Consider the following 23,448-nt stretch of genomic DNA (forward strand, 5'->3'; position numbering starts at 1 on the left):
CACGTTTTTTTTTGTTTTTTGTTTTTTTTTACTTTTTTATTGTTATGTTAATCACCATACATTACATAATTAGTTTTTGATGTAGTGTTCCATGATGCATTGTTTGTGCATAACACCCAGTGCTCCACGCAGAATGTGCCCTCTTTAATACCCATCACCAGGCTAAGCCATCCACCGACCCCCCTCGCCTCTAGAACCCTAAGTTTGTTTTTCAGAGTCCATCGTCTCTCATGGTTTGTCTCCCCCTCCGACTTACTCCCCTTCTTTCTTCCCCTCCGGCTATCTTTTCTTTTTCTTTTTTTTCTTAACATATATTGCATTATTTGTTTCAGAAGTACATATCTGTGATTCAACAGTCTTGCACAATTCACAGAGCTCACCATAGCACACACCCTCCCCAATGCCTATCACCCAGCCACCCCATCCCTCCCAACCCCCAACACTCCAGCAACCCTCAGTCTGTTTCCTGAGATTAAGAATTCCTCATATCAGTGAGGTCATATGATACATGTCTTTCTCTCATTGACTTATTTCACTCAGCATAACACCCTTCAGTTCCATCCACGTCATTGCAAATGGCAAGATCTCATTCCTTTTGATGGCTGCATAATATTCCATAGTGTATATATACCACATCTTCTTTATCCATTCATCTGTTGATGGACATCTTGGCTCTTTCCACAGTTTGGCTATTGTGGACATTGCTGCTATAAACATTGGGGTGCTCATACCCCTTTGGATCCCTACATTTGTATCTTTGTGGTAAATACCCAGTAGAACAATTGCTGGATCATATTGTATCTCTATTTTCAACTGTTTGAGGAAACTCAATACTGTTTTCCACAGTGGTTGCACCAGCTTGCATTCTCACGAAGAGTGTAGGAGGGTTCCCCTTTCTCCGCATCCCCGCCAACATCTGTCGTTTCCTGACTTGTTAATTTTAGCCATTCTGACTGGTGTGAGGTGGTATCTCATTGAGGTTTTGATTTGGATTTCCCTGAAACTGAGCAATGTTGAGTACTTTTTCATGTGTCTGTTGGCCATTTGGATGTCTTCTTTCAAAAAATGTCTGTTCATGTCTTCTGCCCATTTCTTGATTGGATTATTTGTCTTTGGGTGTTGAGTTTGATAAGTTCTTTATAGATTTTGGATACTAGCCCTTTATCTGATATGTCATTTGCAAATATTTTCTCCCATTCTGTCTGTTGTCTTTTGGTTTTGTGGACTGTTTCTTTTGCTGTGCAAAAGCTTTTTATCTTGATGAAATCCCAATAGTTCATTTTTGTTCTTAAATTGTTTGTATTTCTTTGGTGTTGGTTGTGATCTCTCCTCTTTCCTTCATGATTTTGTTGATTTGGGTCATTTCTCTTTTCTTTTTGATAAGTCTGGCCAGGGGTTTATCAATCTTGTTAATTCTTTCAAAGAACCAGCTCCTAGTTTCATGGATCTGTTCTACTGTTCTTTTGGTTTCTATTTCATTGATTTCTGCTCTAATCTTTATTATTTCTCTGCTCCTGCTGGTTTTCAGCTTTATTTGCTGTATTTCTCTGGCTCCTTTAGGTGTAGGGTTGGGTTGTGTATTCGAGACCTTTCTTGTTTTTTGAAAAAGGCTTGTATTGCTATATACTTTCCTCTTAGGACTGCCTTCGCTGTATCTCAAAGATTTTGAACAGTTGTGTTTTCATTTTCATTTCTTTCCATGAATGTTTTAATTCTTCTTTAATTTCCTGGTTGACCCATTCATTCTTTAGTAGGATGCTCTTTAGCCTCCATGTATTTGAGTTCTTTCCCACATTCCTCTTCTGATTGAGTTCTAGTTTCAAAGCATTGTAGTCTGAAAATATGCAGGAATAATCCCAATCTTTTGCTACCAGTTGAGACCTGATTAGTGACCTAGGCTGTGATCAATTCTGGAGAATGTTCCATGGGCACTAGAGAAGAATGTGTATTCCGTTGCTTTGGGATGTAATGTTCTGAATATGTCTGTGAAGTCCATCTGGTCCAGTGTTTCATTTAAAGTCTTTATTTCCTTGTTGATCTTTTGCTTAGATGATCTGTCCATTTGAGTTTGGGGGGTGTTAAAGTCTCCCACTATTATTGTATTATTGTTAATGTGTTTCTTTGCTTTTGTTATTAATTGCCTTATATAATTGGCTGCTCCCATGTTAGGGGCACAGATATTTACAACTGTTAGTTCTTCTTGTTGGATAGACCCTTTAAGTAGGATATAGTGTCCTTCTTCATCTCCAGTTACAGTCTTTGTTCTAAAATCTAATTTGTCTGATATAAGGATTGCCACCCCAGCTATTTTGGTGTCCATTAGCATGGTAAATCATTTTCCACACCTCACTTTCAATCTGGGGGTGCCTTTGAGTCTAAAATGAGTCTCTTGCAGAGAGCATATGGATGGGTCTTGTTTTTTAATCCAATCTGATAGCCTGTGTCTTTTGATTGGGGCATTTAGCCCAATTACATTCAGGGTAACTATTGAAAGGTATGAATTTAGTGCCATTGTATTGCTTGTAAGGTGACTGTGACTGTATATTGTCTGTGTTCCTTTCTGATCTATGCTGCTTTTAGGTTCTCTCTTTGCTTAGAGGACCCCTTTCAATATTTCTTGGAGGGCTGGTTTTGTGTTTGGAAATTCCTTTAGTTTTTCTTTGTCCTGGTGCTTTTTATCTCTCTTTCTATATTCAATGACAGTTTAGCTGGATATAGTATTCTTGGCTGCAGATTTTTCTCGTTTAGTGCTCTGGAGATATCATGCCAGTCCTTTCTGGCCTGCCAGGTCTCTGTGGATAGGTCTGTTGCCCATCTAATGTTTCTACCATTTTAGGTTACATATCTCTTCTCCTGAGCTGCTTTCAGGATTTTCTCTTTTTCTCTGAGACTCATAAGTTTTACTATTAGATGTCGGCGTGTTGACCTATTTTTATTGATATTGAGAGGGGTTCTCTGTGCCTCCTGGATTTTGATGCCTGTTTCCTTCCCCACATTAGGGAAGTTCTCTGCTCTTCTTTGCTGCAATATACCTTCTCCCCCTCTCTCTCTTTCTTCTTCTTCTGGGATCCCAATTATTCTAATGTTGGTTTGTCTTATTGTATTGCTTATCTCTCGAATTCTGCCCTTGTGATCCTGTAGTTGTTTATCTCTCTTTTTCTCAGCTTCTTTATTTTCCATCATTTGGTCTTCTATATCACTGATTCTCTCTTCTCTCTCATTTATCCTAGCTGTTAGTGCCCCCATTTTTGATTGCACCCCATTAATAGCCTTTTTGATTTTGACTTGGTTAGATTTTAGTTCTTTTATTTCTCCAGAAAGGGTTTCTCTAATAACTTCCACGCTTTTTTCAAGCCCAGCTAGTATCTTTAAAATCATGATTCTGAACTCTAGGTCTGACATCGTACTAATGTCTGTATCGAGTAAGTCCCTGGCAGATGGTACTACCTCTTGTTCTTTTACCTGGAGTGTTTTTTTCCATCTTGTCATTTTGTCCAGAGGAGAATAGATGAATGAGACAACAAATTGCTAACAGGTTAACAACTTCCCCAGCAAATATACTGTATACAAATCAGAAAAGACCTGAAACCAGGGGAAAAGAAAGGGAAAGAAAGAAAAAAGAAAGAGGAAAAAAAAAGACAAATGAAAACAGAAGAAAACAAAAAAAAACAGAATTCAATCAAATATGATCAGGCTAGTGAATACATCAGTGCCACACACTAGATTTTGGGTGTATTTTTGTCTGTTAGAAGAAAGTGTCTCCTAAATTTTAAAGGAAGAAAGACATATATGTACAAAATAAGGGTTGTAACAATGAAGGGATGGAAGATGACTGTAAGGATGAAAATTATAAAAGATTTTATAAAAGTAATTGGTAAGATAAGAAGTTGTTTGTAAAAAGAAGGAAGAAGATAAAAAAAAGAAAAGAAAAGAAAAGAAAAAGGGAGAGAATGTGATCAGGCAGGAGACTAGCACAAAGCCATACACTAGTGATTTAGGGTATATTTTGATCTGTTAGAAGAAAGTGTATCACAAAATTTTAAAGAGAGAGCAACTTATATATATATGCCAAAAATAAGGGTAACTACTATGAAGGGATAAAATATGACTCTAAAATGAAAAATGAAAAATGTTTTTTTAAAAAAGGGATTGATAAGGTGTTGCTTAAAAAGGGGAAAAGAAAAATTAAAAAAAACAGTTAAAAAAATTAACTTTGAAAAACAAATGAATCATGGAAAGAAAGCAATGAATTCTATGTGCAGTATTCCCCTAGCCCTGGAGTTCTCCCATTCTCCTTGATTGGTAAACTTGGTCTTGGCTTGCTGGCTGTTCGTGCTGATCTTCTGGGGGTGGGGCCTGTTGCCGTCATTCCCAAATGTCTTTGCCGGTGGCGGAATTGCCCTGCCCTTTTCCGTCCGGGCTAAGCAAGCTGCTGGGGTTTGCTCTCAGGAGCTTTTGTTCCCTGCAAGCTCTCAGTATAGATTTGGAGCACCAGGGTGAAAATGGTGGCCTCCCAATCTCACCCGTGAGGGGCCGAGAACTTAGGGCCCCGCTCTTCAGTGAGCCCCCAGAAAAAAGCATTCACTCCCGTCTCCCTGGTCTCCGACCGCACTCCGTGCTCACCCGGCCTGTGACCAAGCGTTTCTCTCGGGCACCCGACCCCGTGTGGAGTCTCCAAACCCAGCAGATCCCTGTGGTGTGCTCCCACACTGCTCCTCATGGGGGAGGAAGGAGAGTCTCCCCAGATCTGCCGCTTGTTGTGTCCCTGCTGGAGGAGCAGTGGCCCAACTGGGCCATGGATCACAGTTTATGGCAACCCCTAGCTGAGAGCCCATGCCTTGGCTCCGTCTCTGCAGCCAGCTTCCCCGGTCCAATACCTGGGAGCTCTGCTGCCATCAGGCACCCCCGGTCTTTCTGCGACCCTGAGGGTCTTGAGACTACACTGTCCCATGTGGTGTCCACCCCCGCTTAGCCACTGGAGCAACATCCCTCAGCGGAGCTGACTTCTAAAAGTTCAGATTTTGTGCTCTGCAGCTCTATCACTTGCCAGAGGTGGCAGAGACCCCTTCCCCCGCCATCTCTCTTCCCGAATATCACCTCAGATTCACTTCTCCGCACATCCTACCTTCCAGAAAGCGGTCGCTTTTCTGTTCAGAGAGTTGTTGCTATTCTTTTCTTTGATCTCCTGTTGAGTTCAGAGGTATTCAGAATGGCTTGATCCCTATCTAGCTGAATTGGTGGGACCAGATGAAATCCAGGTCTCCTACTCCTCCACCATCTTGCTCCTCCCCCCATGCTTTCTTTATTATTGTAACCATGCTTGGGTTTTCCTGTCCTAGCTCCTTGAGGAACATAACTATGCCTTATTCATTTTTGCCTCCCTAATCTTACACATCATGTGGCATGTTGTGGGAGTTTAGATACATATTTGTTGAATTAAACTGAAAAAAATGTATTTTGATCTATTAATGTAAATGCACTATACTAAATGCTGCAAATTACTAATTCCAATTCTCAAAAATGTTTACTATTCCTCTGTATCATTTTGACATTCCTTTCAAAAACGTGCATGACTTAAGAAGGATAAAACACCACTATGTGATAAGAATGCACTCAAAAACTAATGGAAACTCATGGATTGTAAGAACAAATATTGTGAAGATGTCAATGCTACCTAGAACAAACTGTATATTCAATGCAATCCCCTTCAAAATATCATCCACTTTTTTCAAAGAAATGGATCAAAACATCTTAAAATTTCTATGGAACCAGAAAAGATCCCAAATAGCCAAAGGGATGTTGAAAAAGAAAAACAAAGCTGGCAGCATCATAATTCTGGACTTCTAGCTCAATTACAAAGCTGTCATCATCAAGACAGTATGGTACTGGCACAAAACAGACACATAGATCAATGGAACAGAATAGAGAGCCCAGAAATGGACCCTCAACTAAGGTCAACTAATCCTGGACAAAGCAGGAAAGAATGTCCAATGGAAAAAAGTCTCTTCAACAAATGGTGTTGGGAAAATTGGACGGCCACATGCACAAGAAACTGGACCATTTCCTTACACCACACACAAAAATAGACTCAAAATGGTTGAAGAACCTAAATGTGAGACAGGAGTCCATCAAAATCCTAGAGGAGTACACAGGCAGCAACCTCTTCGACCTCAGCCACAGCAACTTCTTCCTAGAAACATCGCCAAAGGCAAGGGAAGCAAGGGCAAAAATGAACTATTGGGACCTCATCAAGATAAAAAGCTTTTGCACAGAATGGGAGAAGATATTTGCAAGTGACATATCAGATAAAGGGCTAGTATCCAAAATCTATAAAGAACTTATCAAACTCAACACCCAAAGAACAAATAACCCAATCAACAAATGGGCGGAAGACATGGACAGACATTTTTCCAAAGAAGACATCCAAATGGCCAAGAGATGCATGAAAAGGTGCTCAACATCGCTTGGCATCAGGGAAATCCAAATCAAAACCTCAATGAGATACCACCTCACACCAGTCAGAATGGCTAAAATTAATAAGTCAGGAAACGACAGATGTTGGCGGGGATGCAGAGAAAGGGGAACCCTCCTACACTGTTGGTGGGAATGCAAGCTGGTGCAGCCACTCTGGAAGACAGTATGGAGGTTCTTCAAAAAGTTGAAAATAGAGCTACCCTACAACCCAGCAATTTCACTACTGGGTATTTACCCCAAAGATACAATTGTAGTGATCTGAAGTGATACAGGCAACCCAATGTTTGTAGCAGCAATGTCTACAACAGCCAAACTATGGAAAGAGCCAAGGTGTGCATTAACAGATGAATGGATAAAGAAGATGGGGCATATATATACAATGGAATATTATGCAGCCATCAAAAAATGAAATCTTGCCATTTGCAATGACATGGATGGAACTGTAGGGTGTTATGCTGAGCGAAATAAGTCTATCAGAATAAGACATGTATCATATGATCTCACTGATATGAGGAATTCTTAATCTCAGGAAACAAACTGAGGGTTGCTGGAGTGGTGGGGGGTGGGAGGGATGGGGTGGCTGGGTGGCTGGGTGGTAGACTTTGGGGAGGTTATGTGCTATGGTGAACACTGTGAATTGTGTAAGAATGTTGAATCACAGACCTGTTCCTCTGAAACAAATAATACATTATATATTAAAAAAAAAAAAGAAAAAGAAGAAGATAGTTGGAAGGGAAAAATGAAGGGGGGGAATTCGGCGGGGGAGACAAACCATGAGACACTATGGACTCTGAGAAACAAACTGAGGGTTCTAGAGGGGAGGGGGGTGGGGGGATCGGTTAACCTGGTGATGGGGATTAAAGAGGCATGTATTGAATGGAGCACTGGGGGTTATATGCAAATAATGAATCATGGAATGCTACACCAAAAATTAATGATGTAATGTATGGTGACTAACATAATAAAAAAATTTAAAAAACTAATAGAAAAAGAATAGAACATATATTGTCCCTATATTCCTGTATAATGTGGACATCATATTCATTGCTTAGCATATAATTTGTGGGTTTTGAAATGTTCATAATGCAAGCAATAACAGACAAGCTTCTTCAAAACAAGTGTCAACTTATTTTATTAGTTGTTTCAAAAGTCATAATTCAAAATTCATGTCTGTTTTCAAGGGCATCAGTTTTACTTAGAAAGAGCAGAGAGAGTGCACAGGTTCTGAGTCCAAGATAGAAAGCTGATTTATTGCTGTAGCTTCATTGTCTGTAGACTTTCTTCTCTCCTGTATGACAGTGTGAGCATTTAATTTGAAATGAATTCCTTAATCAATAGGGATCATCTTTAAGAACATCAATCAAGGTAGATAGAACATGGTTGCCCAGTGTAATCTCAGAAGGAATATACAGGAGGACTGCCTGCTTATTTTCACTCTGAACTTTGGCCGCAAATTTTTTTGAGCTGGAAGCATTCATGCCCTGTCTTCTATATGTCTTCAGTTTTTACCCATTGTGTGCAGAATGTGCTATGTTTTGATAAATAAATGATCTTTACTGGGATACACTTTTAAGGAGGCAAAAACTTAATTCAATGAGCCTTTCAATTTCCTATATGCCATGCTTATCAGTCTGTACATTCCATATTAAAGCAATAAATTATATATTTTTTTCTTCTGGCTTATAGTCAATATTACAATTTATCAATTGTTAAAGTATACAATATTTTTTATTGGTTCGGGCAATTTTCTTTGCTAAGCATTCTTGGATTCTTTATTTCCCTACATATGGCCCTGTTGACACCTTACTTGACACCAGTTCTTTAAATTACCTGGATTGTCATGTGAAAATAAGAAGTCCCAGTTGTGAATTTGACTCCTCCTGCTGCTATCCGCTGTGGTCTCTCTGCTCAGCCCTGTTCAGTTGTTGTATCTGTACACTCAGGAGATTCCTTCTGACAGCCACATGAACAGTACTGGTTTTTAGCTGACCCGTTGTACTAACTCTCATCTAATCAGGGCTTTTACTGCAGGGAGCACTGGGTGTTATATGCAAACAATGAATCATGGAACATTACAGCAAAAACAAATGATGCAATGTATGGTGATTAACATAACATAATTAAAAAGATAAAATAAACAGGGCTTTATCTGATTTATTTTGGAGCAATAAATTTGTTCCATTCCTTAGCATCTTAGCTTCAGTGCCAGTACAGGGAGAAATACTTCTGGGGATTATATTCTTAGCATATAGTAAATTTAAAAAGAAGATTGATATATTAAATACATTATCTATCTACAAAGTATACATTTATTAATACACAGATTACATTTGTATATAGATATTTACATTTATGTATTTATATCTCCTATGTTAATTTATTTTAAATTTGTGAATAAACTCCTTTTTTCATAAGTCATAAAGAGCAGGAATGCATGAATCAAGTTTATGGATATAATCACACGAAGAAGCTTTGTATGTTTTAAATATTTAAGCATATTTTTTATTCCATTAGAGCTTCTAATGAAGTGAGGTTTAGTGGATATAATGAAAAGGTACATAATATGGGGAAAATAATTTCAGTATTAAAATAAATTACACATATATAGGAAATCTATTGATGGGAAAGGGAAAGCTTATTAAAATGAAGTCTACATATGCCAATTAAGATTATTTATGTGATTAATTTTACCTACATACACATACACATATCTAATATATATAATTGTAGTGAACTCTCTGGAAGTGTTTGCACTCAGTTGTCATCTATGGAAATTGTAATTACAGAGGATTTTCAGTGTCCTCTATGCATATCTGCATTTTTAAATGTTTTGTAAAGTACATACACTATTTTAAAAAATTAAGAGCAAAAGCTATAAATCTGCTGATTTCACTAAGTAATCTCAAAGCATTTATATCAAAAGATCTAGAATGTCTTTAAAAACTTCAAAAAACTACTTCCTAGAAAATCAGTTTAGTTTGGCTTGTGGTAACTAAAATATTCCCTAAAACCACACAGTAGAATAGACTGAGCATTCTTTCTGAGTCTCCATTCAATAGGTTGTCTGGATGAGACAAGAAGGAACGAAGGTGTAATAACCCTTACTGTGAAACTAAGGATCAAATATTCAGTGTAATGACCTAATAAAGATAACAGTAGAGAATAGACCTTAAACCTGAAGCCCAAAAGAGCTTCCTCTCTCATCACCCTTGAACTGAAGATAGTTGTTGGTACCAACATGACTTACCCACCGAATCCCAAACAGAAAAGACCATAGGCCTGGGTGCAGGCATATTCAAAATACAAGATATTTAAGATACATTGTCAAGTGAATTAACCACTTTTACTTCAGTGAGAAATAATGGCTGGAAAGAAAAAAAGAATATTTCTAGTATTTGTTCCAAGAGTATCCTGGAGTTGTATAATGATGTTTGCATGTTATAGGCTATGAAAAAGCCCTCACAGAAAATCCAACCAAAACCAAACAGGACTCAATTTCAGTGTCCCCCCACTTGTTTGGCCTACAGAACAAGTATATATATGTGTATATATGTGTGTGTATATATATATATATATATATATATATATATATATATATATATATATATATAGTATCACTTATTACCTTTTGTATTTAAGAGATATTTAGAGAGAATAAGGTCTAAAATAATATAAAAAATAATTTTAATGAAACCCCTACTTTGCAATAAAAAGTAAACACTATTGTTAATGAGGTTTATGCTATCCAGACGGTTGAATGCAAATTTTAGGGAGTCAATGTTATTGAGAAGAGTAAAAACATTTTAACTGTTTTCAAAATAGACTTCAAGAATTCCCTGCATTTTAGTGAAAGGGCTACTCTTTTGCTCACCCATGAGTATCTCATGAATTCCTAACACAGGCTTATCACAAAACTTCTCATTCTCAGGGGGAAAAAAAGGATAGCAACAATATCCTTGTTAAGAAGTTCTAGAGACAGGGTGTGGACACATACAGGCAGGCACAAAAATGCAATCCCTCCATCTCAAATACACAACTTAACTCTACACCTAAAGGAGCTAGAGAGAAAAGAGCAAATAAAGCCTAAACCCAGCAGGAGAAGAGAAATAATAAAGATCAGAGCAGAAATCAATGAAATAGAAACCAAAAGAACAGTAGAACAGATCAAAGAAACTAGGAGATGGTTCTTTGAAAGAATTAACAAGATTGATAAACCCCTGGCCAGACTTATCAAAAAGAAAAGAGAAATGACCCAAATCAACAAAATCATGAATGAAAGAGGAGAGATCACAACCAACATCAAAGAAATACAAACAATTATAAGAATATATTATGAGTAACTTTATGCCAGCAAATTAGATAACCTGGAAGAAATAGGTGCATTCCTAGAGATGTATCAACTACCAAAATTGAACCAGGAAGAAATAGAAAACCTGAACAGACCTATAACCACTAAGGAAATTGAAGCAGTCATCAAAAATCTCCCAACAAACAAAAGCCCAGGGCCAGATGGCTTCCCAGGGAAATTCTACCAAACATTTAAAGAAGAATTAATACCTATTCTCCTGAAACTGTTCCAAAAAATAGAAATGGAAGGAAAACATCCAAACTCATTTTATGAGGCCACCATTACCTTGATCCCAAAACCAGACAAAGACCCCATCATAAAGGACAATTACAGACCAAAATCCTTGATGAACATGGATGCAAAAATTCTCACCAAAATACTAGCCAATAGGATCCAACAGTACATTAAAAGGATTATTCACCATGACCAAGTGGGATTTATCCCTGGGCTGCAAGGTTGGTTCAACATCCGCAAATCAATCAACGTGATACAACACATTAACAAAAGAAAGAACAAGAAACATATGATCCTCTCAAAGGATGCAGAAAAAGCATTTGACAAAGTACAGCATCCTTTCTTGATCAAAACTCTTCAGAGTATAGAGATAGAGGGTACATACCTCAAGATCATAAAACCCATCTATGAAAAACCTACAGCGAGTATCGTTCTCAGTGGGGAAAAACAGCTTTTCCCCTAAGGTCAGGAACGCGGCAAGGATGTCCACTTTCTCCACTGCTATTCAACATAGTATTAGAAGTCCTAGCCACAGCAATCAGACAACAAAAAGAAATCAAAGGCATCCAAATCAGCAAAGAAGAAGTCAAACTCTCACTCTTTGCAGATGATATGATACTGTATGTGGAAAACCCAAAAGACTCCACCCCAAAACTGCTGGAACTCATCCAGGAATTCAGTCAAGTGGCAGGATATAAAATCAATGCACAGAAATCAGTGGCATTCCTATACACCAACAACAAGACAGAAGAGAGGCAAATCAAGGAGTCGATCCCATTTACAATTGCACCCAAAACCATAAGATACCTAGGAATAAATTTAACCAAAGAGGCAAAGGATCCATACTCAGAAAACTATAAAAGACTCATGAAAGAAATTGAAGAAGACACAAAGAAATGGAAAAACGTTCCATGCTCATGGATTGGAAGAACAAATATTGTGAAGATGTCAATGCTACCTAGAGCAATCTACACATTCAATGCAATCCCCATCAAAATACCATCTACTCTTTTCAAAGAAATGGAACAAATAATCCTAAAATGTGTATGGAACCAGAAGAGACCCCGAATAGCCAGAGGAATCTTGAAAAAGAAAAGCAAAGCTGGTACATCACAATTCCGGACTTCCAGCTCTATTACAAAGCTGTCATCATCAAGACAGTATGGTACTGGCACAAAAACAGACACATCGATCAACGGAATAGAATAGAGAGCCCAGAAATGGACCCTCAACTTTATGGTCAAGTCATCTTTGACAAAGCAGGGAAGAATGTTCAATGAAAAAAAGATGGTCTCTTCAACAAATGGTGTTGGGAAAATTGGACAGCCACATGAAGAAGAATGAAAATGGATCATTTCCTTATACCACACACAAAAATAGACTCCAAATGGTTGAAAGACCTAAACGTGAGACAGGAGTCCATCAAAATCCTAAAGGAGAACACAAGCAGCAACTTCTTCGACCTCAGCCGCAGCAACTTCTTCCCAGAAACATCACCAAAGGCAAGGGAAGCAAGGGCAAAAATGAACTATGGGGATTTCATCAAGATAAACAGCTTTTGCACAGCAAAAGAAGCAGTCCACAAAACCAAAAGACAATCAAAAGAATGGAACAAAATATTTGCAAATGACCTATCAGATAAAGGGCTAGTATCCAAAATCTATAAAGAACTTAATCAAACTCAGCACCCAAAGAACAAGCAATCCAATCAAGAAATGGGCAGAGACATGAACAGACATTTTTCCAAAGAAGACATTGAAATGGCCAAAAGACACATGAAAAAGTGCTCAACATCGCTCAGCATCAGGGAAATCCAAATCAAAACCTCAATGAGGTACCACCTCACACCAGTCAGAATGGCTAAAATTAACAAGTCAGGAAACGACAGATGTTGGAGGGGATGCGGAGAAAGGGGAGCCCTCCTATACTGTTGGTGGGAATGCAAGCTGGTGCAACCACTCTGGAAAACAGTATGGAGGTTCCTCAAACAGTTCAAAATAAAGCTACCCTACGATCCAGCAATTTTACTACTGGGTATTTACCCCAAAGGTACAAATGTAGGGATCCGAAGGGGTATGTGCACCCCAATGTTTATAGCAGCAATGTCCACATTAGCCAAACTGTGGAAAGAGCCAAGATGTCCATCGACAGATGAATGGATAAAGAAGAAGTGGTATATATACACAATGGAATATTATGCAGCCACCAAAGGGATGAGCTCTTGCCATTTGCAACGACATGGATAGATCTGGAGGGTGTTATGCTGAGGAAATAAGTCAATGAGAGAAAGATATGTATCATATGACCTCACTGATATGAGGAATTCTTAATCTCAGGAAACAAACTGAGGGTGCTGGAGTGGTGGGGGGTGTGAGGGATGGGGTGGCTGGGTGATAGACAGTGGGGAGTGTATGTGCTATGGTGAGCGTTGTGAATTGTGCAAGAGTGTTGAATCAGATCTGTACTTCTGAAACAAATAATGCAATATATGTTAAAAAAAAAAAGAAGAAGAAGATAGCAGGAGGGGAAGAATGAAGGGGGGGGCATTGGAGGGGGAGACAAACCATGAGAGACAATGGAATCTGAAAAACAAACTGAGGGTTCTAGAGGGGAGGGGGTTGGGGTTTTGGGTTAGCCTGGTGATGGGTATTAAAGAGGGCACATTCTGTGTGGAGCACTGGGTGTTATGCACAAGCAATGAATCATGGAATACTACATCAAAAAAAATAAATAAACTTAAATAAATAAATTAATTAATTAAAAAAAATTCTCTCTTCAGGTGATTCTGACTCATACCGAAGGTTGAGAACTGCTGAAATGAACAAATTCCGTGTGCTTCTATAATACTAGCACTGCTCTTTTCTCAAGGACAGCTACATAATTTGTGGGGCCATTGCAAAACGAAAATGCAGGGCCCCTCTTCAAAAAGTAGAAAAAATGCAATTAAAGATACTAAAATATACAGTTTCTGTTCTTTTGACTTGTGATGTTTTGTGTTCTGCTATTTAATGTTGTTCTAAGCAAAAAGAAAAAATCATTAGCATGAATTTTGCTATTATCTGTATATTTTGCAATGCCTCTTTTAAATACGAGTATGAGAGCATACAAAATCACCAACATTGCACAATTCATATTTTGTATTTTGTACATGCATATGTTATACTGTCTTCCCAAACAGTGGAATCGATACAAAAAAAACACCTTAAATGTTTTTATTTCACTTCTTGATATGTTCACATTCTACAGATATGCTCTACCTTCAGCTTATCAATAAGCAAGGGAGGAGTTTCCTTTTCTTCTATGCCATCATCTTCAGTGTAGGCATTTAGCTAAATATAGGGAGGTGACATGAGTAAGAAAGAATATTATAGGGTTCCTTGGTCATTCTTGCTTCTTGGAGAGCCAGAACATTGCCTTCTTTTTGTGTTCAAAACAAACTTTGGTTTGAATGGCCAAGTGTGGGGAATCTTAGAGCTCAGGGCCCCTACTTTTTCAGCCACAGCTGTGACACTACGTGCTCTGAATCTTGTGGTCCTACCATTGATTGTGGATCCACTGGGATTCTGTGCTCATGAGACATCATGAATATTATATGCAAATGTGCAAGCAAGAAATTGTAGAAGCTATGCATACCGTCCATGTCACTTCTGCTCATGCATGCTCCACTGGCCTATCAGACTTCACTTCAAAACAAGAGTTCAAAGATAAAATGATAAAGTCTTCCAAGATGGCAACAGCAGAGCATTAGACCAGGGATGGGGCCTTTTGAGCATGAGCTCTGTACACCTGCGCGTGTGGTAGATTCGTGAAGCAGCCCTGCCCTCACTCTCCAGAGTGGATTCCCCACAGATTAAGGGTCTGGTACAGTGAAAGCTGTTCACTGGACTTGAGTGAAGCTCTAATTATAATGACTTTGGTTAAGTATCTTAAATTCCCAGAGCCTTAGTTTTTAACAAGAAGATAATATAATTTTATGAATAGGTATAGCGGAATAAATCATTTCCTAAAGAAACCCAACTTTGCTTTTATTTCACCAATTTGCATTTTCTAACCACCTGGGCTATGGTAATTCGAAGTGTCTTTGCTTAGACTGAATTTTAAGGTCCTAATACTCTCAGGTTTTGGGCCCATCATCTTTTTCTGCCTTGGTGCCTGGATGTATTTTCATTACTCTGCTCTCAAACTACTTAGGGTAAAAGCAAAGTTTCTGAGCAAAGGGGTACTCTGAAGATTCTTTTTTTTTTTCTTTTTTTAAGATATAATGTATTATTTGTTTCAGAGGTACAGGCCTGTGATTCAACTGTCTTACACAATTCACAGCACTCACGATAGCACATACCCTCCCCAATGGCTATCACCCAGCCACCCCATCCCTCCCACCCCCCACCACTCCAGCAACACTCAGTTTGTTTCCTGAGATTAAGAATTCCTCATATCAGTGAGGTCATATGATACATGTCTTTCTCTCATTGACTTATTTCGCTCAGCATAATACCCTCCAGTTCCATCCATGTCATTGCAAATGGCAAGATCTCATTCCTTTTGATGGCTGCATAATATTCCATTGTATATATATACCACATCTTCTTTATCCATTCATCTGTCGATGGATATCTTGGCTCTTTCCATAGTTTGGCTACTGTGGACATTGCTGCTATAAACATCGGGGTGCATGTACTTCTTCGGATCACTACATTTGTATCTTTGGGGTAAATACTCAGTAGCACAATTGCTGGATCGTATGGTAGCTCTATTTTCAACTGAGGAAACTCCATACTGTTTTCCAGAGTTGCTGCACCAGCTTGCATTCTCACCAACAGTGTGGGAGGGTTTCCCTTCCTCTGCATCCCTGCCAACATCTGTCATTTCCTGACTTGTTAATTTTAGCCATTCTGACTGGTGTGAGGTTTTGATTTGGATTTCCCTGATACTGAGCAATGTTGAGCACTTTTTCATGTGTCTGTTGGCCATTTGGATGTCTTCTTTGGAAAAATGTCTGTTCATGTCTTCTATCCAAGTCTTTCTTTCCATTTAGAAACATCCTCTCTTATCACAATAAAAATATGCATACATATGCATATTTATACATATATATTATATACACACAGACAAAGGCTTATATATTCATATATGCTGATCATGTGTTTGTTTTCAAAACCATTTTTCACCCTTCCTCTGGTCTGCTCTAAATCCCTGGGGCTGAATTTTGCCTATTTTGTTTCCTCAGCCTCCTTGCTGGGTTCAGCCAACAGGAGGAGGTGGTGTATTCTGTGTTCTATTTTTCTGCATTGAGTAGTATTATCAGCAGTGGATGCACCTTTCTCTCTCTCTCTCTCTCTGTGGCCAGTTCCAGCTCCCCTCGGGCAGATCTACTGAGCTTTCTGCTCCTCCCCAGTGGCCTGGCTCCTAGGCTTCAACAACTCTGCTTGCTCCTTTTGTTCTTCTAACTCTGAGGGTAGAGACAATGTCCTACCACTGATGATGCCTCACCTTCTCTTGTTTGTTCTCTTAGTGATTTCAAATACCTTTGTAACTAAACTCCCATATAAAATTCCCTTGATTGAATTATCTAGTATAGGTTTTGTTTTCCTGCTCAACACTAGTGCACTAGTCAGGGTTCTCCAGAGAAACAGAACTTGTAAGAGTCCACCTATCTAGGGAAATTTATTATAAGGAATTTGTTCACGTTATTATGGAAAATTTCAAGTTCTGCAGTCTGAAGGCCTGAGGAACAGAAGAGTTGATGGTGTAAGTTTCAGTCCCAGCCTAAATGCAGGAGAGGACAGATTGATGTCTCTTCTCAAAGACCATAAGGCAGAAAGAGTGAAGTGTCTCTCCATCAGCCTTTATTTATTTATTTTTCTATTTAAGACTTCAAAGGATTAGATGAGCCTCACTCACCCACATTGGGGAAGACAAGTCTGCTTTACTCAGTCTACCCGTTCAACTGCTACTCTCATCCAGACACACCCAGAATAATGTTTAACCGAATATCCATTCACTCATGATCCAGACAAGTTAACACAAAAAATTAACCAGCGACCTGGCATTGAATCCCAGTGCCCTCAGTCTCACCTGGCAGAAATCAAAGGGGAGAGATGCCAAGAGAGGAACTCAGTTGGCTGCCAACGACAACTGTTGTTCGTACTTCATTATTAAAACCTGGAATTGAGAATCCTATAGCAGCTCCTAGTCACACCAGTCATCAGGGAAGGTTGTGAAATGCAGCGCCTTAAATAAAACACTTTTCTGTTGCTCTAGGCAGTTTTTAAATTGTTTCAGTCTCTCTCTTCTCCCCCCGCCCCACCAACCAGTTCATTTGTCTTTGGTTTTCCTTGGTTTGTAAAGCAAGTTTAAGGGAGAGAAAAATCTTGGGGTAATTTTCATGTTCAAAAAAATACTAGGTATTTCAAAGTACCTTGCTGAGACAATTTGATCACTGAGATTTGTTCTCTCTTGTTCTCATAAATTGCTAATGACATATCTATTTCTTGCTGTCACTACTCATTTTTTATTCCAATTCTAATTCTTTACTCTGTCTTTTGTACCTTGTAGATTCAGGTGAAACTGAATTAGTCTCATACTAAAGATATATTTAATAATTAGATTAGATATAATAAAATTTTACCAAATCAATCTTATTAGGATTCTCAAATTTAATAGCATTGTAAAAAATATAATTGTATCATAATATAAACATGAAATGTATAAACATGAAACTCTCCAAACTTTATTATAAATAAAATTTGGAAATCATCAGATTTAGGACATATTAGCAACATATACATACTGAGTGAATTTTTACCTAAAATTATAAAATAGAGCTATAAAAACATCAATTAAACCTTTTCCACAAAAAAAAAAACTAACAGAGAAGTGATGGCTTTAGATAGTATCACATTCCCCTCAATCTCATCATTTTATTAACATTATATTTGTTTTAGATATCAACCATACAATATTTTAGATCGACCAGTAAAGTCATTTGCTTTGACCCCAACACATTAGTGTCCAAATTCTTTTCTTATTAATCACAATAAGTTTAACTACTGGATCCCAAATGAATCTATGACATATGGAAACCAAGAGAATAAAGCACATGATAGTATCTGACTTTAAGGTGTTCACTGGAAAATCCAGAATGAACTTGTTTTACATTAGATTATCCCCCAAATAAAATCCAAAGTTCCCTTTGTGGTGTGTTTATAATGTGGGTTTAGTCTGACCCACAGAGTATCCATTAATTTCCTACAACAAAATTGCTGCAATATTTGGAAAAACTTATGTTCTACTATTATTATTACCAGGAGCTTTGCATTCTCTCATTGCTGGCATGTTCATGCCAGTTAACAATAGGACTTTCCTGATTCTGGGTTTCATTCCTGAGCAGCCACAGACATACTTTTCTGAGGAAGGAGATATGTACTTGTTTTTATAGAAATCTGAAAAATTATTTTTTTCTTTACATATAAAACAGAATATTTGTCCCCTGGAAAGAAATAACAGAATAACATGAAAAACCAAGCAACCAAGGAATTACTTAGGGCACGTTCTGCTTCCTGGGAAGAAGAGTCAGTTGGTTTACACATTAAAGTGTCCCAGGCCACACTTTCAAGGCAGGAGTCAAAGACCTTTACAACAAAAGTAGTAAGTGGCCCTAGCAGTGAACAGAAGCAATAGAGACGGAAAGAAATGCTTCCTTAGGCATGGACTGATCCACCAGTTCATGTTTTTTAAGATTTATTTATTCATTTTAGTGAGAGAGAGGAGGAGGGAAGGGCCAGAGAGAGAGAGAGAGAGAGAAACTCTAAGCGAACTCAGCTCTGAGTGCAGAGCCTGATGCAGGGCTCCATCTCATGACTTTGAGATCAGGACCTGAACCAAAACCAAAAGTCAGATGTTTAACCTACTGCACCAACCTGGTGCCCTCAGTCCACCAATTTTTAAGCATATCCCTGTATGTAGGTCTAGGTTTCACAAGGAATACCATACTTCATAGTATTACGCTATTCACACTATTGCTATTCAACCAGGACTGAAATTCTCAGCCTAGGTGCTACTTATTCAAACACACCTGTGTATTGACATGCTGTCGATCTTGTAACAAAACTATATTAAGGGTTAAAATTCCACATGATTTGGAGCACTGTATTGTAGCCCACACAACTTTGATTTCAGACCAAACTACTCTACTGTCAGCCACGTAATTTTCTTAAATTTAATTTAATTTAAGTTTTAATTAATTTAGCTAAATTAAAACCTAAATTTCTGAATTGTAATTTCTTTAGATTCCTACAGAATAGTAGCACAATTATTTAATAACTATTCACTATATACTGGACATGTTAATTACTTTCTATGATGTATCTCTTTTTCCTCACAGCCTTGTTAGCTCCTGGTATAGGAGAGGAACAGAAAGGTAGTGACTTACCAGGAAGATAAATAGAATATAGACTCTATGAATAGGAGTTTTGTAATCAGAGTACCTAGATGCAAAATCAATTCAACGACAAAAAGACCATGTATATTTGACTATGTTCATAATCTTTCTGTGCCTCACTTTTCTTTTTCTGTTTTTTTTTTAAGATTTATTTATTTACTTTAGAGAAAGAGAGAGGGAGAGCAAGCATGCCAACAGGGGAGGGGCAGAGGGAGAGAGAGAATCCTCAAGCAGAGTCCCCACTGAGCACAGAACCCCTTTGGGACTTGATCCCAGGACCTTGAGATCATGACCTGAGCCAAAATCAAGAATCAGCAGCTGTCCTGACAGAGCCATCCAGGCTCCCCTGTGCCTCACTTTTCTTATCAATAGAGTGGTTTGAAAATAATAATGCTTACTTCACTGATTTGAAATTAAATGATTCAGTACATGTGAAGGACTTATAAGAATATCAGGCACAGGGGCTCCTGGGTGGCTCAGTTGGTTAAGTGTCTGCCTTCGGCTCAGGTCATGATCCCAGAGGGTCCTGGGATCGAGCCCCGCATTGGGCTCCCTGCTCAGAAGGGAGCCTGCTGCTCTCTCTCCCTCTGCCTGCCTCTCTGCTTACTTGTGCTCTCTCTCTCTATCTCTCTGTCAAATAAATAAATAAAATCTTTAAAAAAAAGAATATCAGGCATATATTAAACACACAGGAAATGTGAGTCATTATTATTATCCAAGATCATATAGCTAAAGAGTGACAGAGTGAGGAGTTAAATCTCAGTCTGACTGAGACCAAGGAAGGGGGTAGGTGTCATCTCATTTAGGGACATGTGAATAGCACTTTGTCTCCTCTAACTCCCAAGTAATCAAAAGAACAAAAATATGTCCAAGTTTTATAAATTGCGAAGTCCTTTGCACATATAACATGATATGGTTAAATAAATGTGTATAAATGTGGAGGATCATCTTTCTGATTAAATGTTGCTATTAACTATTTATTATTATCATTATTTTAAACTTTCCTCTGACTGCTTTTAATGGGTTTGTGGCAGGATGTAAACTGTTTCCTGTTTGGATATGAACCATTCAACTTTTTTGTATTTTCCTCTGCTCATTTTTTGAGTGAGAGACCTTCCCCAACATGGAGTTCATGTATCACTATCTCTTCCCAGCCACTGTGCTCTTTGGGGGATGTCTAGATTTCATCCAGCAGTGGTTTGGGTTCTAGTGTATGTGGTACTTCCAAAAGGGCCAAGAAGGTTATTTGGGAGGTGGAGAATGCTAGGACTGTCATGAGACACCTAAAGGAAGGACAGAAAAAACCCAAGGAAACTGAGAAGCAAAGAAGAGGGAGGGCAGCCCAGATACCGGAAGCCCCAAACAGCCAGCCCCTCACATGCATTTCATAAAATCTACTCTGCATGGCATGCTACCTTCTCTTCCTCTTTCCTCTGCCCTGAGACAGCTCTTCCCAGATAAGTCCTGAGGCCGTGGAGCAGCACTGACCCACAGCTGAGGAAGTCCCCCCTTGCCGTGTGGTTTCCATCAATGCAGTCACCGCTGGGCCCTCTGTAGCCAAGGAAGAAGAAAGGAGACCATGGAGGGAGGAGTTCCTGCTCTTGTTCTTGAGAGTAAAGCCAATTTAGAGAATAAATAGATAAAATTATTCGATTTCAGGAAATTGACAAAAATGTGCATGTAATTGACTTTTTCTCATTTCAAATAAAGTCGTGAATTTTTCATCTAGAGAATCAAAAATTATAAAAAACTAAATATATTTTTAAAGAAAATCCTGTATTACATTCAGTTATTGTGTTTAATTTTTACACTTTAGTTCATTTTTTCCTCCAAACTAAAATCTAATACCAAACTCCTCTTGTAAGTTATTTTCCTCATTACTAATAATGATTAATAATAGGGTCCTCACTGAGCATTTATAAGATCCAGATAGTATATTGGGCATGTTGTATATTTTCTTTTATCTTAGTTTTTGGTGTTTTTTTTTGTTTTGTTTTTTTGTAAAGTTTATCCTTGTTTTTTCCAGTTTTAAAGTCTTTCCACTGAGCATTCTCCTCATTCTAACTCATCTTTGAAATAAAATTTGGATGCATTAAATTCATTTTTTAAAAAGATTTTATTTTATTTATTTATCTGGGGGAGAGAGAGAGAGGAGAGACTACACGCTGAACACTGAGCCCAAGCAGGGCTGACCACAAACAAAAGATCATGACCCAAGGCAAAACCAAATCACTTGCTCAACTGACTGAGCCACCCAGGTGCCCCACATTAAATTCATTTTTGTCTCTTTTTAACTTTTATTAATTGTATGTGCTTTCCCCAAAGGAATACTATTTATTGTTTATTTTGCTCATCATTAACTACATTTTCTCCTTTATGAAAGAATCTTAATATCTTATTCTCTTTTAACTATTTTACTTGTGTCTCTATGCTATTGAACATAACCATTTTATGTGTATTATCATTATGACATTGTTTACTGTAACTTTGATTCTACCTTTTTCTACTGGGAGTTATTATTTTATAATGATTTTGAACACAAACAAGTAACGTGATATACCTTTATTTCCTTTCAAACTTGTATGCTCCTTTTATTTTTCAATACATTTGAAATTATTGTCCTCTAAATTTCCATCTTCATTGTTTTCATATTACTCATACATCACTTTATGCCTCATATTAGAAGTCTCCCAAACATTTTCCCCCTTTTAGCACCTTTTTATCATATCATCTTTGTAAACTCTCCCAACTTATTTATTCCTATTAACCCTTCTCCAAGAAAACTTAATTTTGAGTAACTTTTATCTTGTGTTGGCCCTTAGTCTCATTGCCTTTATTTATTTTTTTTAGGTTTTATTTTTTTAAGATTTTTTTATTTATTTATTTGACAGCGAGAGAAGGAACACGAGCAGGGGGAGGGGGAGTGGGAGTGAGAGAGGGAGAAGCAGGCTCCCCGCGGAGCAGGGAGCCCGATGTGGGGCTCGATCCCAGGACCCTGAGATCATGACCTGAGCCGAAGGCAGATGCTTAACGACTGAGCCACTCAGGCGCCCCTCATTGCCTTTATTTAAAACCCTTGTTCACCTTCTCTTTCTGTTATAACTACATTGTATTGTTAACATTTGTTTATATTTACAGTGCTGTTATTGATATGATGCTGCTGTTTAAATCTCTGCATTCAATCTTGTTTAATTTTGAAATATGCACAAGCATGTATAGATTAGAGATACATGAATATAAAATCATACTAGATTGAAAGTGTAATTAGAATGCACATGCATACATATACATATATATAATTTCCATTTGGGAAACATCTCTTTGAAAAGATCCTTCCCATTTAGCTATCTTTGGTGTATCTTTAATACACTCCCATGAGCAGACACTGTGTATCCAGATTTTACATATCAAAATAAATTCAGTGACTATATTTATTATAGAAGACATCTGGTTAGCCATTTATCATGATCAAAGATGCATAAAATATATCCACTATTCATAAGGATCTTTAAATACATTTGAGATTTTCAGATATGTGTGATGGATTAACTTACATCATCAATCATTCATTGGGAATCCCCAGATGAGTGTTAATGAGATATTTATTCTTCTGCAGTCACAGAAAGGCTAGAACTCTCTGTTCAGGAGGTGGCCAAGACAAATTTCACTGAGTTTCTACAATATAAAAGATGTGGAAAGGCTAGAGCAAAGTTCACAAACTCAGTCTTTCAGAAACCAGGAAGGTAATATCAATGCATGGGATACAAGAGGTATAAGGAAACTAGTATTGTGCTGTTTGCATTTGCACTGAGCCAAAAACATGTCATGACACACTACTGTTGCAATTTTCTTTTTTTTTAAATTTTTTATTGTTATGTTAATCACCATACATTACATCATTAGTTTTTAATGTAGTGTTCCATGATTCATTGTTTGTGCATAATACCCAATG

Source organism: Zalophus californianus, chromosome 15 (assembly GCF_009762305.2).
Source record: "Zalophus californianus isolate mZalCal1 chromosome 15, mZalCal1.pri.v2, whole genome shotgun sequence".
In the NCBI taxonomy this organism is placed as follows: domain Eukaryota; kingdom Metazoa; phylum Chordata; class Mammalia; order Carnivora; family Otariidae; genus Zalophus; species Zalophus californianus.